Below are 14,709 nucleotides of genomic sequence, written 5' to 3' on the forward strand. Positions count from 1 at the left end.
GAACATCTCACCAAGAGTAATATATTAATAAAGTAGTTAAGCACAGGAGATATTAAATATCGGTGAAAACTCTCAAAAAATAAGCCATGGGCTTCCCTGGTGGCGCAGTGGTTGGGAGTCCGCCTGCCGATGCAGGGGACACGGGTTCGTGCCCCGGTCTGGGAAGATCCCACATGCCGCAGAGCGGCTGGGCCCGTGAGCCATGGCCACTGAGCCTGTGCTCCGGAGCCTGTGCTCCGCAAGGGGAGAGGCCACAACAGTGAGAGGCCCGCCTACCGCAAAAAAAAAAAAAAAAAAAAAAAAAAAAAAAAAAAAAAAAAATAAGCCAAATTTAAGTCAGTGGGGAAATATTCCTCCTTATATTCAACAGACTATCCAGCCATCAAAAGACAGATTGTTCACTTATTATGTACAAACATCATGCTAGTCTTACTGTATGAGATATAATTCTGGGTCCCAAGGTGTTTATTGTACAGTGGAAAAGATAAGACATGTCCTGAAAGAATGCTCCTACAAGGTATAAAGTGAAAAGAACCTCAGAAAGTTCATAAAGGGCATTTATACTCAGAGACAGGAGATACATATAGGATAATGGTTAGGAACACAGGCTTTGGGGGCAAAGAAATAAGGAATCAAATCCTGCCTGACTGTATACCAGTTTGGGGATAACAAAGTTGTTTAACTCATCAGAGACTCAGTTTCTTCACTTTAAAATAACACTGACACGATGGATGAAATTAGCCAAGTGTCTGGTGTTTTATACACTGGGAGGCTTAGAGAGGTGGTATTTATACTGGTACTTGAAGAATGAAAATATTTGGATAGGTGAAATTGAGTGAGGTATAAAAGGAGTCTAAGTAGAAGAAACTAAGGCATACACCAGTTCAGGCAACCATGGCACTGAAAGGAGAAGAATAGTAAAAATACAAACTTGGTCAGGGGAATATTTAAAGATAAAACCTAGTAAGTTAGGGCCAGGTAATAAAGTGTTGTATCAAGACATTCTATGAAATAAAGCAATTTCCATATCGCTGCTTGGATGGAACCAAAATCATGCTTTTGTCATGGTTAAGAATGTGGGCTCAGTAGATAGTCTGCCTGGGTTTTTATCCTGGCTTTACTGTTCACTAGCTGGGTAATCTCAAGAAGTTAGCTTAACTTCTGTGCCTAAAGGGCCTCATTCATAAAACAGAGCTAATACTAGTAAAAATGCTTTCTGTGGTCACTCTTATTATTGCCTTTTTCTCAAATAATGAGCCTTTTGAATAGGATGAAAAAAAATCTTCTCTGAACAATCATTGAATTATTTGTAGCTCCATTGTCCTTCCATTATCTACTTCTAGGAATAATGAGCTAGATTCTCCAAACCACATTGCCCACATTGCCTAAAAAACTACTAATAACACTGGACAAAATATATATTAAAATTCTCCTTAAATCCACTATAAAGCTAAAAGATAATGGAGAATTACCATGTCAAGGTCCAGGAAATTACAGGATCTCAGAATAGTAAGAAAAGCCTGTAAGCTCATTTTACATTGATGGCATTTGCCCATCCAGAAGAAATAGCAGAGTTGAAGAAAAAGAGCTTGTGTTTGATATCTTTGGGAGTGATAAAGTAGAAACTCAAAACTAGCCTAAGGTGGGTAGTCTAATATGCACTACTTGCACATGAATCTAGGTGAAGGCAAACCAGAGTAAACCATTCTCCTCAACCTACCCTTCTGGGGCTAGAGTGATCATTGCCTTGGATGAATGACTCAGGTTTGATGTAAACAGGAAGATGGCACATCTCTGGCAGGTAGGACATTATATTCTGGTTCTTCAGTGAAATTTCAGTCCAGCTTTACATTATAAATATGACTGCAAAACCCCTCAAACCTTGTATTCAGTCTAAAATCTTTACCCATTTTCAGTCTTCAGGTTCCAGACTAAAAGAGGCAAAAATTCTCTCTGGAGGAATGTTTCCTCTTTCTAGGTCCTAAGAAATCCCTGAAAATAAATTTTCAAAGCCAATAACCAAGCCGCAGTCCCAGATAAGCAAACATCCCAAACAATAAACCACCCAAGGGTAGAAACCAGCAGAAACAGTAGCTGTAGCGACTGAGTCCCCATAACTTCAGGTAGTAAAATTGTCAACTACAGATTATAAAATGGCTAAACTTCGTATATTTAATCTAAAAAAATACAAACGAGAGTATATAAAGAGAAGAAATTATAACTAGTACTACTGCAGACTTTTTAATTAAATAAAAGCTAAAAATAGAACCTACACCTGAAATTCCAAATTGATTAGATGAGATTAACAAAACAGTTAGATGCAGCTAAAGAGAGAATTAATAGATGGATAAGAATAAATTATCCAGAATGCAGCAGAGAGAGACAAAATGATAGAAAACATCAAAGATTCTTAAGAGGGGGCACAGAAGAAAATGATAGAAAACATCAAAGATTGTTAAGAGATAGGGAACACAGAAGGAGGTGTCTAATGGAAGTTTACTTGGAGTTCAAGGGAGGGAGGGAATGGAGTAAGGGCAGTATTTGAAAAGCTAATGGCTTAAAATATTTCTGTATGCCATGAAAAACATCAAACCGCAGATTCAAGAATACCAGTGAATCTAAAGCCAAATCTAAAAAAGGAATAAGAAAATAAATGTACTTCTGGATACGTCATAGTGAAATTGCAATGATAAAAAAGTCAAAAGTAGCCAGAAAAAAATGACAGCTTGACTTGTACCATCCTTCTGCCTTCCACTAAACAATGGCTGTTTACTCTTCTGCTTCCCCTTCTCACTGCTACTCTGATGGCTTCTCCCTCTCTTCTCACTATGAACATTTCAGTCATCTGCAAGGAAAAGCCCTCTGCTCACGTAGTCTATGTACTGATTAACCTGAATTACACACTGTGACCTGATCATATCTTTCATATTTCCTGCCTTGATTATTTTACATGTTCTTCCCTCTTTCAGAAATTCCCTCACCATTATAAAGCAACAATGTACAACTCAATATCAAAAAACAACCCAATTAAAAAATGGGCAGAAGACGTGAATACACATTTTCCCAAAGAAGCCATGCAAATAGTTAATAAGCACGTGAAAAGATGCTCAACTTCACTAATCATCAGAGAAATGCAAATCAAAACCACAATGAGATATCATCTAACACATGTCAGAATGACTGTAATGAAAAAGCCCACAAATAACAAATGCTGGCAAGGATGTGGTGAAAAGGGAACCCTTGTACACTGTCAGTGGGAATGTAAATTGGTGCAGCCACTGTGGAAAACAATATGGAGGTTCCTCAAAAAACTAAAAATAGAACTACCTCATGATCCAGTAATCCTACTGTTGGGTATATATTTGAAAAAGATGAACACACTAATTGGGAAAGATACATGCATCCCAAAGTTCATAGCAGTATTATTTGCAATAGCCACGATATGGAAATGACCCAAGTACTCATCAACAGATGAATGGACAAAGAAGATGTGGTATATATACATAGTGGAATATTACTCAGCCATAAAAAAGAATGAAATTCTGCTATTTGCAAAAATGTGGATGAACTTAGATGGTATTAGGCTTCATGAAATAAGTCAGAGAAAGAAAAATACTCTATTTTATCACTTATATGTGGAATCTAAAATAGATAAAACAAACAAATGTAGGTAACAAAACAGAAACAGATTGCCAGATACACAGAACAAACTAGTGGTTACCAGAAGGGAGAGGAAAGGGGGGAGGGAGCAAAGTGGGATAGGGGATTAAAAGATACAAACTACTATGTATAAAATAGATAAGCAACAAAGATATATTGTATAGCACAGGGAAATACAGCCATTATTTTGTAATAACTTTAAATGGAGTATAACCTATAAAAATAGTGAATGACTATGTTGTACACCTGAAACTAATATAATATTGTAAATCAACTATACTTCAATTAAAAAACATATCCTATGAATAAGGAAGAACCCATGAGCTTTGAATATATATATATATTTTTTATTTTGGCTGCGCCAGGTCTTAGTTGTGGCACGCAGGATCTTTAGTTGCGGCATGTGGGCTTCTAAGTTGCGGCATGCAGGTTTCTTAGTTGCAGCATGCATGCAGGATCTAGTTCCCCAACCAAGGATCAAACCTGGGCCCCCTGTGTTGGGAGCGCAGAGTCTTACCCACTGGAGCACAAGGGAAGTCCCTGAAATTTTTTTAAAGGGGCTCTTAATACATCTAGCTCCTATAGAGTGAAAATGAAATTTCTAGTAGAGCAATTTAGTATCCTAGAAAAACCGCAGGCTTTTAGTTCATATTCCTGATCTGCCATCCACTAGCTGAGCAAACACGGACAAGCTCTTTAACCTCTCCGCATCTTTGTTTTCTCAGCTGTAAAGATGACAATACTATCTACAAAATAGAGTGCTTAGGAATATTAAACAGGTTAATGAATGTAAAATGTCTTACACAGTGTTTGCATCAGTCAGCATTCAATATCTATTTTCTGAATAAGTGAAATAGATTCTAGTTGTAACCCTTAATTCTAAGGCTGATTAGGAAGCATGCAGGGTTAGCAAACAAACAAACAAACCAAAAGTGAGCCCTTCTCACTTGCATTAGGTAGTTTAAATATTTAAGAGCAGTTGCAAAGTAGTATTGATGGCTCAGGGCTTACGCAAATTGAGGAGAGTAAAGTTGGTCATCTAAGGAGATTCACCCACATTTATGTTTCTAGTACTCTTTGACAGGTCCCCAGTATATCTTGTGCAAGTTATCACTACCTATATCCAGGAGATGGAGAGGTAGGGGCTCAGCTCCAACCATATGTCATGGGAAAAGGGCATGCTTTCTTATCATATGCCCAGGGACATCTTATCTGCAGCCCTGTCCTTGAATTTACTTACCTAGGAGTGTTCAAGCCAACTTGGAATTGAACAAAAGAGTAAGAGCTGGGTTTAGAGATTCACTAATTTATAAGGCTAAATTAAGTGGGAGAAAGGGTGACGAGATGGTAACAAATGACAGTCCAAGTTCATCAAAAATGTTAACAAATGGAAAACTCAAACTAATGGAATTATTGGCCCATGCACAGTCAGGTCTGAAAAGACCCCAAGAAACAAGGGATTCAGCCCCTGGGTGTAAAATCATGGGGAGAAAATGGGCCATTCCCTGAGCTAAAGGAGCAAACCAGGCTTGCTGGAGACTGGGTTCTCTTCCAACATGCAGGGCCAAGCACACACTGGGGAGTGTGGGGCAAAGGCTGCTTTGGGGCAGACATTGTTTGATGTTTTTGCTTTTGCTCAGAGAACCACATAAATTTGCTTTGGTGATATTTCAGGTGAGTTAGAGACACACTTTGTAGTTCCAAGTTTGAAACTAAGAATTAACTCTCTTCCTGTAACTGAGTGGGTTCTCACATGGAATACAAGATTCTCTAGATAAGAATTTTTAAAAAATAAATTGTAATGATAATTCCTGCCAATTACAGACCCAGTGGAAGGAAAAGGAGGGCCTTGAACTCAGGGGAGAATAAGGGTCATGTTATTACCACTCCAGGAGAGTAGTGTGTGCAATGAGCAGATGATGGGGAGAAGTAGGCATCGTTCCACAAAACTCAGTTCCCCCAGGATGCTGGGCCACCTCGTCCACTCATAGCAGAGATGGCAGTTTTGTCCACAAGTTCTATTTGGTGCTTTAGCACAGACTGAAGTGTATGTATCTTCCTCCATCTGGATGTTAGAGGGCCAAAAAACTTTCTTTTATGAGGCTTAAATGTACACCCATGACTCCTGTTAAGAGAGGCCAGGCACTATAGACCTCATATGTACAAGTACCCTGCATCTCTCTCCAAGCATTAAAAACCAAGCACATTCTTAGATTCACATGACATTTGTACCTGAATTCAAACTGTCTTATGCATAATTCAAGGACTAGAGGACCATTCTGTTGGCTCAAGACAGGAAGCCTCTTTACAAAGCAGCATTTATTTGGAGGGTCTGGGTACCATACATGAGAGACATCCTCCCATTTTTCCACCACTCTAGCCAAAAGGGGGAATTTGAAAATGGCACTTGCTGAATGGTTACATTGTGCTAAGTGCTATGAAAAATATTTTACATAAATTATGTATGAAAGTCAAAACATTTGAGGAAGAACTATTATTCTAACCTCCCAAAGAAATTAAGGAAATTGTCCAAGTATATAGATAGTTAATAGGTGATGGAAATGAGGTTTAATAGAGGTCTATCTTTTAGATGTTCCTGTTTTTTCCACTGTACCTATTTTCAATGAGAAGTTATTCAGGGTGATGATGTTGTTGATCATGTACAAGAAAAGATAACAACATTTGTCTAGAGAGAAACAATCTTCCTTTGAGCAGAAAATGAAACTGGTTGTAGGTGATGATTTTTTTTTTTTTTAATCTTTACTGGAGTATAATTGCTTTACAATGGTGTGGTAGCTTCTGCTTTATAACAAAGTGAATCAGCTATACATATACATATATCCCCAAATCTCCTCCCTCTTGCATCTCCCTCCCACCCTCCCTATCCCATCCCTCTAGGTGGTCACAGAGCACTGAGCTGATCTCCCTGTGTTATGCGGCTGCTTCTCACTAGCTATCGATTTTACATATGGTAGTATATATTAGTCCATGCCACTCTCTCACTTTGTCCCAGCTTACCTATCCCCCCACCCTGTGTCCTCAAGTCCATTCTCTATATCTGCATCTTTATTACTATCCTGCCCCTAGGTTCTTCATAACCAATTTTTTTTTTAGATTCCATATATATGTGTTAGCATACGGTGTTTGTTTTTCTCTTTCTGACTTATGATACTCTGTATGACAGACTCTAGGTCCATCCACCTCATTACAAATTACTCAATTTCATTTCTTTTTATGGCTGAGTAAAATTCCATTGTATATATATGCCACATCTTCTTTATCCATTCATCTGTCGATGGACACTTAGGTTGCTTCCATGTCCCGGCTATTGTACATAGAGCTGCAATGAACATTGTGGTACATGACCCTCTCTGAATTATGGTTTTCTCAGGGTATATGCCCAGTAGTGGGATTGCTGGGTCATATGGTAGATTTTTAAGGAACTTCCATACTGTTCTCTCTTGGATTTATCATATATGGGACTCTCTGTGCTTCCTGGATTTGATTTATTATTTCCTTTCCCATATTAGGGAAATTTTCAACTATAATCTCTTCAAGTGTTTTCTCAGGCCTTTTCTTTTTCTCTTCTTCTTCTTTGACCCCTATAATTCGAATGTTGATGCTTTTAATGTTGTCCCAGTGGTATCTGGGACTGTCCTCAATTCTTTTCATTCTTTTTTTCTTTATCCTGCTCTTCAGTAGTTACTTCCACTGTTCTATCTTCCAGGTCACTTATACATTCTTTTGCCTCAGTTATTCTGTATTGATTCCTTCTAGAGAATTTTTTATTTCATTTATTGTGTTGTTCATCATTGTTTGTTTGCTCTTTAGTTCTTTTAGGTCCTATTTAAACGTTTCTTTTATTTTCTCTATTATTTTTCCAAGATTTTGGATCATCTTTCCTATCATTACTCTGAAATCTTTTTTAGGTAGGCTGCCTATTTCCTCTTCATCTGTTTGGTCTGGTGGGTTTTTACCTTGATCCTTCATCTGCTGTTTTCCTCTGTCTTCTCATTTTGTTTAACTTACTGTGTTTGGGGTTTCCTTTTCACAGGCTGAAGGTTCGTAGTTTCTGTTGTTTTTGGTGTCTGCCCCCAGTGGCTAAGTTTAGTTCAGTGGGTTGTGTAGGGTTCCTGGTGGAGGGGACTGATGCTTCTGTTCTGGTGGATGAGGCTGAATCTTGTCTTTCTGGTGGGCAGTACTGCATCCGGTGGCGTGTTTTGGGGTGTCTGTGACCTTATTATGATTTTAGCCAGCCTCTTTGCTAATGGGTAGGGTTGTGTTTCTGTCTTGCTAGCTGTTTATCATAGGGTGTCCAGCACTGTAGCTTGCTGGTCATTGAGTGGAGCTTGGTCTTAGCGTTGAGATGGAGATCTCTGAGAGAGCTTTCACCATTTGATATTATGTGGAGCCGGGAGGTCTCTGGTGGACCAATGTCCTGAACTCATCTCTCCCACCTCAGAGGCACAGGCCTGACACCCAGCCGAAGCACCAAGACCCTGTCACCCACATGGCTCAGAAGAAAAGGAAGAAAGCAAGAAAGAAAGGAAAAGAGGGCTTCCCTGGTGGCGCAGTGGTTGAGAGTCCGCCTGCCGATGCAGGGGACACAGGTTCGTGCCCCGGTCCGGGAAGATCCCACATGCCGCGGAGTGGCTGGGCCCGTGAGCCATGGCCGCTGAGTCTGCACGTACGGAGCCTGTGCTCCACAACGGGAGAGGCCACAACAGTGAGAGGCCCGCGTACCACAAAAAAAAAAAAAAAAAAAAAAAAAGAAGAAAGGAAAAGAAATTTATTAAAATAAAAAATAATTATTAAAAATAAAAAAAATTTTTAAAAAATTTTTAAAGAAAACAAAAAGGAAGAAAGAAAGAAGAGAGAAACCAAACCAAAAAATAAATCCACCAATGATAACAAGTGCTAAAAAGTATACGAAAAAAAAACAGAAAAATAAAAAACCAACAAACAAAAAAAACCCCGGATAGACAGAACCCTAGGACAAATGGTTAAACCAAAGCTATACAGACAAAATCACACAAAGAAGAATACACATGCACACTCACAGAAAGAGAAAAAGTAAAAAAAAAAAAACATATATCTTTGCTCCCAAGGTCCAGTGCCTCCATTTTGGGATGATTCATTGTCTCTTCAGGTATTCCACAGATGCAGGGTACATCAAGTTGATTGTGAAGATTTAATCTGCTGTTCCTGAGGCTGCTGGGAGAAATTTCCCTTTCTCTTCTTTGTTTGCATAGCTACTGGGGTTCAGCTTTGGATTTGGCCCTGCCTCTGCATGTAGTTCGCCTGAGGGCGTCTGTTCCCCACCAAGACAGGAGGTGGTTAAAGGAGCAGCTGATTGGGGGCTCTGGCTCACTGAGGCCGATGGGAGGGAGGTGCGGAGAATGTGGGGCAAGCCTGCGGCAGCAGAGGCCCGCATAACGTTGCACCAGCCTGAGGCGTGCCGTGTGTTCTCCCGGGGAAGTTGTCCCTGGCTCACGGGACCCTGGTAGTGGCGGGCTGCCCAGGCTCCCGGGAGGGGAGGTTTAGATAGTGACCCGTGCTTGCACACAGGCTTCTTGGTGGCTGCAGCAGCAGCCTTAGCGTCTCGTGCCTGTCTCTGGTGTCCGCGTTGATAGCCACAGCTCATGCCCATCTCTGGAACTCGTTTAGGCGGCGCTCTGAATCCCCTCTCCTCATGCACCCCTAAACAATGGCCTCTTGCCTCTTAGGCAGTTCCAGACTTTTTCCCGGACTCCCTCCCAGCTAGCTGTGGCGCAGTAGCCCCCTTCACGCTGTGTTCACGCAGCTAACCCCAGTCCTCTCCCTGGGATCTGACTTCAGAAGTCTGAGCCTCAGTTCCCAGCCCCCACCCGCCCCTGGTGAGTGCTGGTCAGCACCGATCCTCTGTGAGGGAATCTCTCTGCTTTGCCCTCTGCACCCCTATTGCTGCACTCTCCTCCATGGCTCTGAAACTTCCTCCCCTGCCCACCCCCTGTCTCTGCCAGTGAAGGGTCTTCCTAGTGTGTGGAAACTTTTCCTCCTTCACAGCTCCCTCTCAGAGGTGCAAGTCCCATCCTTATTTTTTTGTCTCTGTTTTTTCTTTTTACTTTTGCCCTACCCAGGTATGTGGGGGAGTTTCTTGCCTTGTGGGAAGTCTGAGGTCTTCTGCCAGCGTTCAGTAGGTGTTCTGTAGGAGTTGTTCTACATGTAGATGTGTTTCTAATGTATTTGTGGGGAGGAAGGCGATCTCCACACCTCACTCCTCTGCCATCTTGAAGGTCTCCTGGTGATGACTGTTTATAATTTTAAATTACTGTTCATTTCTAACATATATTAGGTATTAACATGTTCTTCCTCCATTCAGGAAGTATTTCATCATAGTACGCTGAACTGATTTGTGCACTTATGGCTTCAAACTGACTAGATTGTTAAGTTCATATGAATTTTCTTTTATTCTTCATTCGTATATTGAGACATCCCAGCAGACAGAATTCAAAGACTATAGCTATTTTTCCATGTATGTTTTTTGCGTAATTTCTGGCTAATGAGCTTTATGAGAGTAAAGAAAATTGAAAGCAACTCTGTCTTTTTTTGGACACCTAATGCACTTAAAAATGTGTTTTTCTAGAGAAATTGTTTGGCTCTGGGTGCTTTTGACTATTTGTAACAACCAGGGACTGATATGGGAAGAATTATTAGCTGTGTAGTACATCACATTCCCTTGTCCCACACCTGTGTTAAATTAGATCAAAGGAAGCACAGAATAAAAATCTATCCCAAATATCAAGGAACTTTTCAAAATATGCATGTTTTCCACCCCTCTCCCACCCACCTCCACCAACCTAACTGTAACATACTTTCCAGCAATGAGGCTCTAGAATCTACATTTTTATAAAAGTACTTAGGATGGCTCCAGTACTTAGCAAGTAGGGTTTGGGAAGCATTAAGTTGCCCCTGGTTTATCTGATGCATGAAGACCCTCTTCAGTATCTCTAGTTTCAGAACCATTGTGGAATAAGTATGGCTTGGATTTGAATGCTAGTTCTCCCACTTGCTAACTGGTTGACCTTAGATAAATTATCTAACATCTTTGAATTTCATGTGATTTGACAACAATTTAAAAAGGTTAGTTATATAAAGGTAAAATACCTACGAAGAAAAACAGGTGAACAAAATAAGGATGCAGTTAATTCCTGCTGGTTGAGATAGTGGTGGGGGTAATAGAAGTAACATTAGCCTGATAGTCTATTGGATAGTCTATTCCATTTGTACTGATTTGTTAGATAATTCTTACTTATATCGAGGGAATGTTTTATCTTCAGTTTCTGGCAATCAGTGTAGGCATACCCTTCTTAATGACAAACAACTTGTATTTCTTCTTATTTCACGTGAGAGCCCTGTTCAAACATTTGCTAAGATCTCTTCTGCCCTCACACAATTATTTTCTCTAGTTCTGTTCTTCAACAGATGCCCATAAGAAGTGACCCTGGTCCTGAGTGGGTAGTATCAGAACTATAGACTAACCCTTATTGATCTTCTCCACTAAGGAATCCCTCTAGCCCATAGAGAACCAGGATTTACATCCTATTGTAAAACCAGAGCTGAAGACATTATTTCCACTACATCAATGTTTGAATATGCATATGAATCACCTGGGGATCTGGTTAGGCTGAAGACTCTGATTCAGGAGGTCTGGAATGAGGCCCGGTATTCTGCATTTCTAACCCTCCCCAGGTGATGCTATTGCTGCTGGTCCCTGGGCTTCACTTTGAGGAAAGAGGCACTATGTCACTAAATGTCCTTTATACCTAGATTTATGTGGTAAATTCTTGCTTTAGTTTAATCCCTATGAAAGACAAAATGGTCTCTGCATATGCATTTATATAATGTCTACTGTCAGAAAATGAATCTCTATAACACATTGCAGTTTCCCTTTGGCCTTGGCTGACCAAAAATACCACCCGACTGTTAGGTCCTCAGTGCTATTTCCTTCGACCATCTGTCATGCCAGATTCTTTTAGATGGACGTTCTTTCTGTTAATGCCCTGTCTTGAAAGTTTTTGTGTTAGGTCATGTTTAAATCTACTTAGCAATAAGACTTTCAGTCTTTCAGGATTAGCAGTGGCAACCTTTGTGTGTATGTGATGAGGGACGTGGGTGGGAACCAGTTTTGACATCCACGATTTGCTGTTCCCCTGGCTACTTGTGTTCTATTACTGTGAAAAAACCAGCTAAACAGACAGGAGCTGATGTCACAGTTGACAAAAACAAACCCCCCTTCATGTATTTCACTTCTCTTTTATTCATCTGAATGCTTATTCTGTAGCCATTACCAGAATTCTATTAACTAAATTGTTATACATAGTTTGAATGGTCGGAAATGTAAGTTACTCACTATTGTTTGTCTTTGAAAGGTTTCTTCACTTTTCTTTCTCATTTACCTCTTTTATAATCATTTTATTCAGTTATGAAGGAAACATAATTTCCATTGAGATTCACTGAGAATAAGAATAATACAGAATTTTAAAATAAACTTGGGGAAAATTAAAATATTTAAAACTGTGAACTTTTCTACTAAAAAAATAGCAATTATTTTCACTTCTACAAATCATCTTTTATGTCTCTAATTAAAGGTCTATTTCAAATGTATCCTACACATTTTTAGTTAAGTTTAGTTCAGTGAATATTCTAATTTTGATTGCTATATGAATAGGATTTTAAAAAATCATATTTCTGACTGGTTTTTGCAGGATTCTAGGCATTTTTTTCTTTTTTTTTTTTTGTAACAAGTTATCTTACCAAACTCTAGTAAGATTTAATAATTATTCCATTTTCCCTTAGGCTCATTATATAAATCATCTTATTCACAATACCTCAGTAGTTAATGAAATTTTGTCCTTGACTTTTCTAATAATTTTCATATTCCTATTCCATTTATCTTACATGATTTCACCCAATCTTAATGTGTAGAATTTCTAGAACCTAGTGGTGATAGCATTATTTTCTTTTTTTCAGATTTTAGTTGGAATGCCATAATAGTTTCACCTTGAGTACGATGTTGACAGTTGGTTTTAAATACACTTTTTTTTCCATGTTAGGATAGTGGTACTCTTTTTATAAATTACCAAGTGTTTTTTTTTATCCCTAATGTCTGTTGAATTTTGTCAGTTGAATTTTGGCCTCATTTGAGAGAATACTACTTCTACTTTGATCTCTTGATTGATAAATTACACAAATAGTTTCCCTAATATTGTACATCATTGCACGCCTAAATAATCCCTGTATGTTTATGATACATTATTCTTTTTAAATGGCGTTAAGTTAGATTTATTTTGAACAAGTATTTCTCCATTTTATGAAAGGATTTTTAAAAATACATACATATATATATATAGGTGTGTGTGTTTGTGTGTGTATATATATATATATATATATATATATATATATATATATATACATATATCTTGGTTAGGTTTTATTTTCAGAATGATGTTAGCCTGCTGCCTGATGAGAGTAGGTGGAAGAAGACCCCTTACTTGCTGAAGCTTTTGAGCAGGGTGTAGGGGATAGCACATCTTGTGTCCACAGTTTCATCCCCTCCCCACATCTCACATGTTATTAACTGTCTGGACGCCTTATTTTTAGAGCCATCTAAAAAGCCCATATCTCTGAAACAACATTCATTAAATGGAGGGGACAGCTGTTCTTTATCGCTGGTTTGTTTTTCACTGGAACCATGGTAGCTTTCCTATTGTTCAGAAATCTTTCTCTCTTCTCTCATCTTTCCAAAGTGAATCTTAGGCTTAGCTACTTAATATTAGACTCTGTGTGTTTCTGCACTTGAATCTTCTAAATTCAGATTTAAAAATAAACCAAACCAACAAACACTGTACAAGCAAAAATTGTAGCTTTACTTGAGGGTTGGGATATCCATCCACGTGTGCAGAAGAGCTTGGTGGGCAGTGGTTGAGCCAGAGAGCTTGAACATAGTCAGAAGTTCCTTCTTTATGTTCGTTGCAGTAGCCCCAAATTAGCTGGGATAACCTGTCTCTCACCAAGGAGTGGTCTTTGGGGGGAGATTCTACTACTGTGCCCATATTCTTTGGGTAGAACGTAGAATAAACAGCAATATGCCATATGGATACTTCCCAGATACATTACTAGAATGAAAATGTGCCATTTGTTAATTATTCTTTTCCTCTAGTCCCTTTATAAATTAGAGAATATAGATAAGTGGGTGTTCACTGGAGATTCATTTATTTCCTAAGCCAATACATCCTTTACCTGTGGTTATTTATGGGTCAGTTTGTCCATCTCTCATTTTGGTGTGCTCTGTGTTTTTTCTTTCAAAATATTTCCCATTTTTTGTAGCACGTGCAATCCTTTCCTCATTTCCATTTCTGGTTTGGATTTCTCCCCTCGTCATATTCTTTTGGTCATTTGAGTGGAGAGGCAGAATGAAGAGAAGGAAGTGCATGAAGCTAAAAGAATGTCCCCACTTCCCAAACTTTACCCATAGGTGCACATTGCCCTTTGACCTCACCTTGAAGAAACTTGTCCAAGGGAATCAAACAGAAAAGTTTTCCCACATAGGTTACATATGAATCTAAGGGTGGACCTTTCATGTTGTAGAGACTTGGGGAAAGGTTGGTTGTAGGAGATTTGGAAGCAAAGAACCAGCTAAGACCTTTGCGTGAGAGAGTTGTCAGCATCAGTGACTCCATGGCATATGAAGATGGGGGTGATTGTCAACAATGAGGACACGTGGGCCCCCAAGTTACATATGTGAGAGACATTCTTCTCATGGGCAGCTGGAGCACAAACTTTTCACTGCCTTTATGTATTCTGTGTAGATTTGCCCGTTGATTCTATGTAAATTTAAAAATCACTTTATTCTTGGTGATACCCACCTAGTCATGAAGCCTGAGGAACTAGGGTTATATTTTACATAGACAGGGCTAGGATAGCGCCCGTCATTTTGTACATGAGGAAACTGAAGTTCACAAAGGTAGGCGATCTTGCCAAGCCAATCAGCTAATGTGAAACAGGACC

This window comes from Hyperoodon ampullatus (genome assembly GCF_949752795.1).
Source record: "Hyperoodon ampullatus genome assembly, chromosome: 4".
NCBI classification, from domain to species: Eukaryota; Metazoa; Chordata; class Mammalia; order Artiodactyla; family Ziphiidae; genus Hyperoodon; species Hyperoodon ampullatus.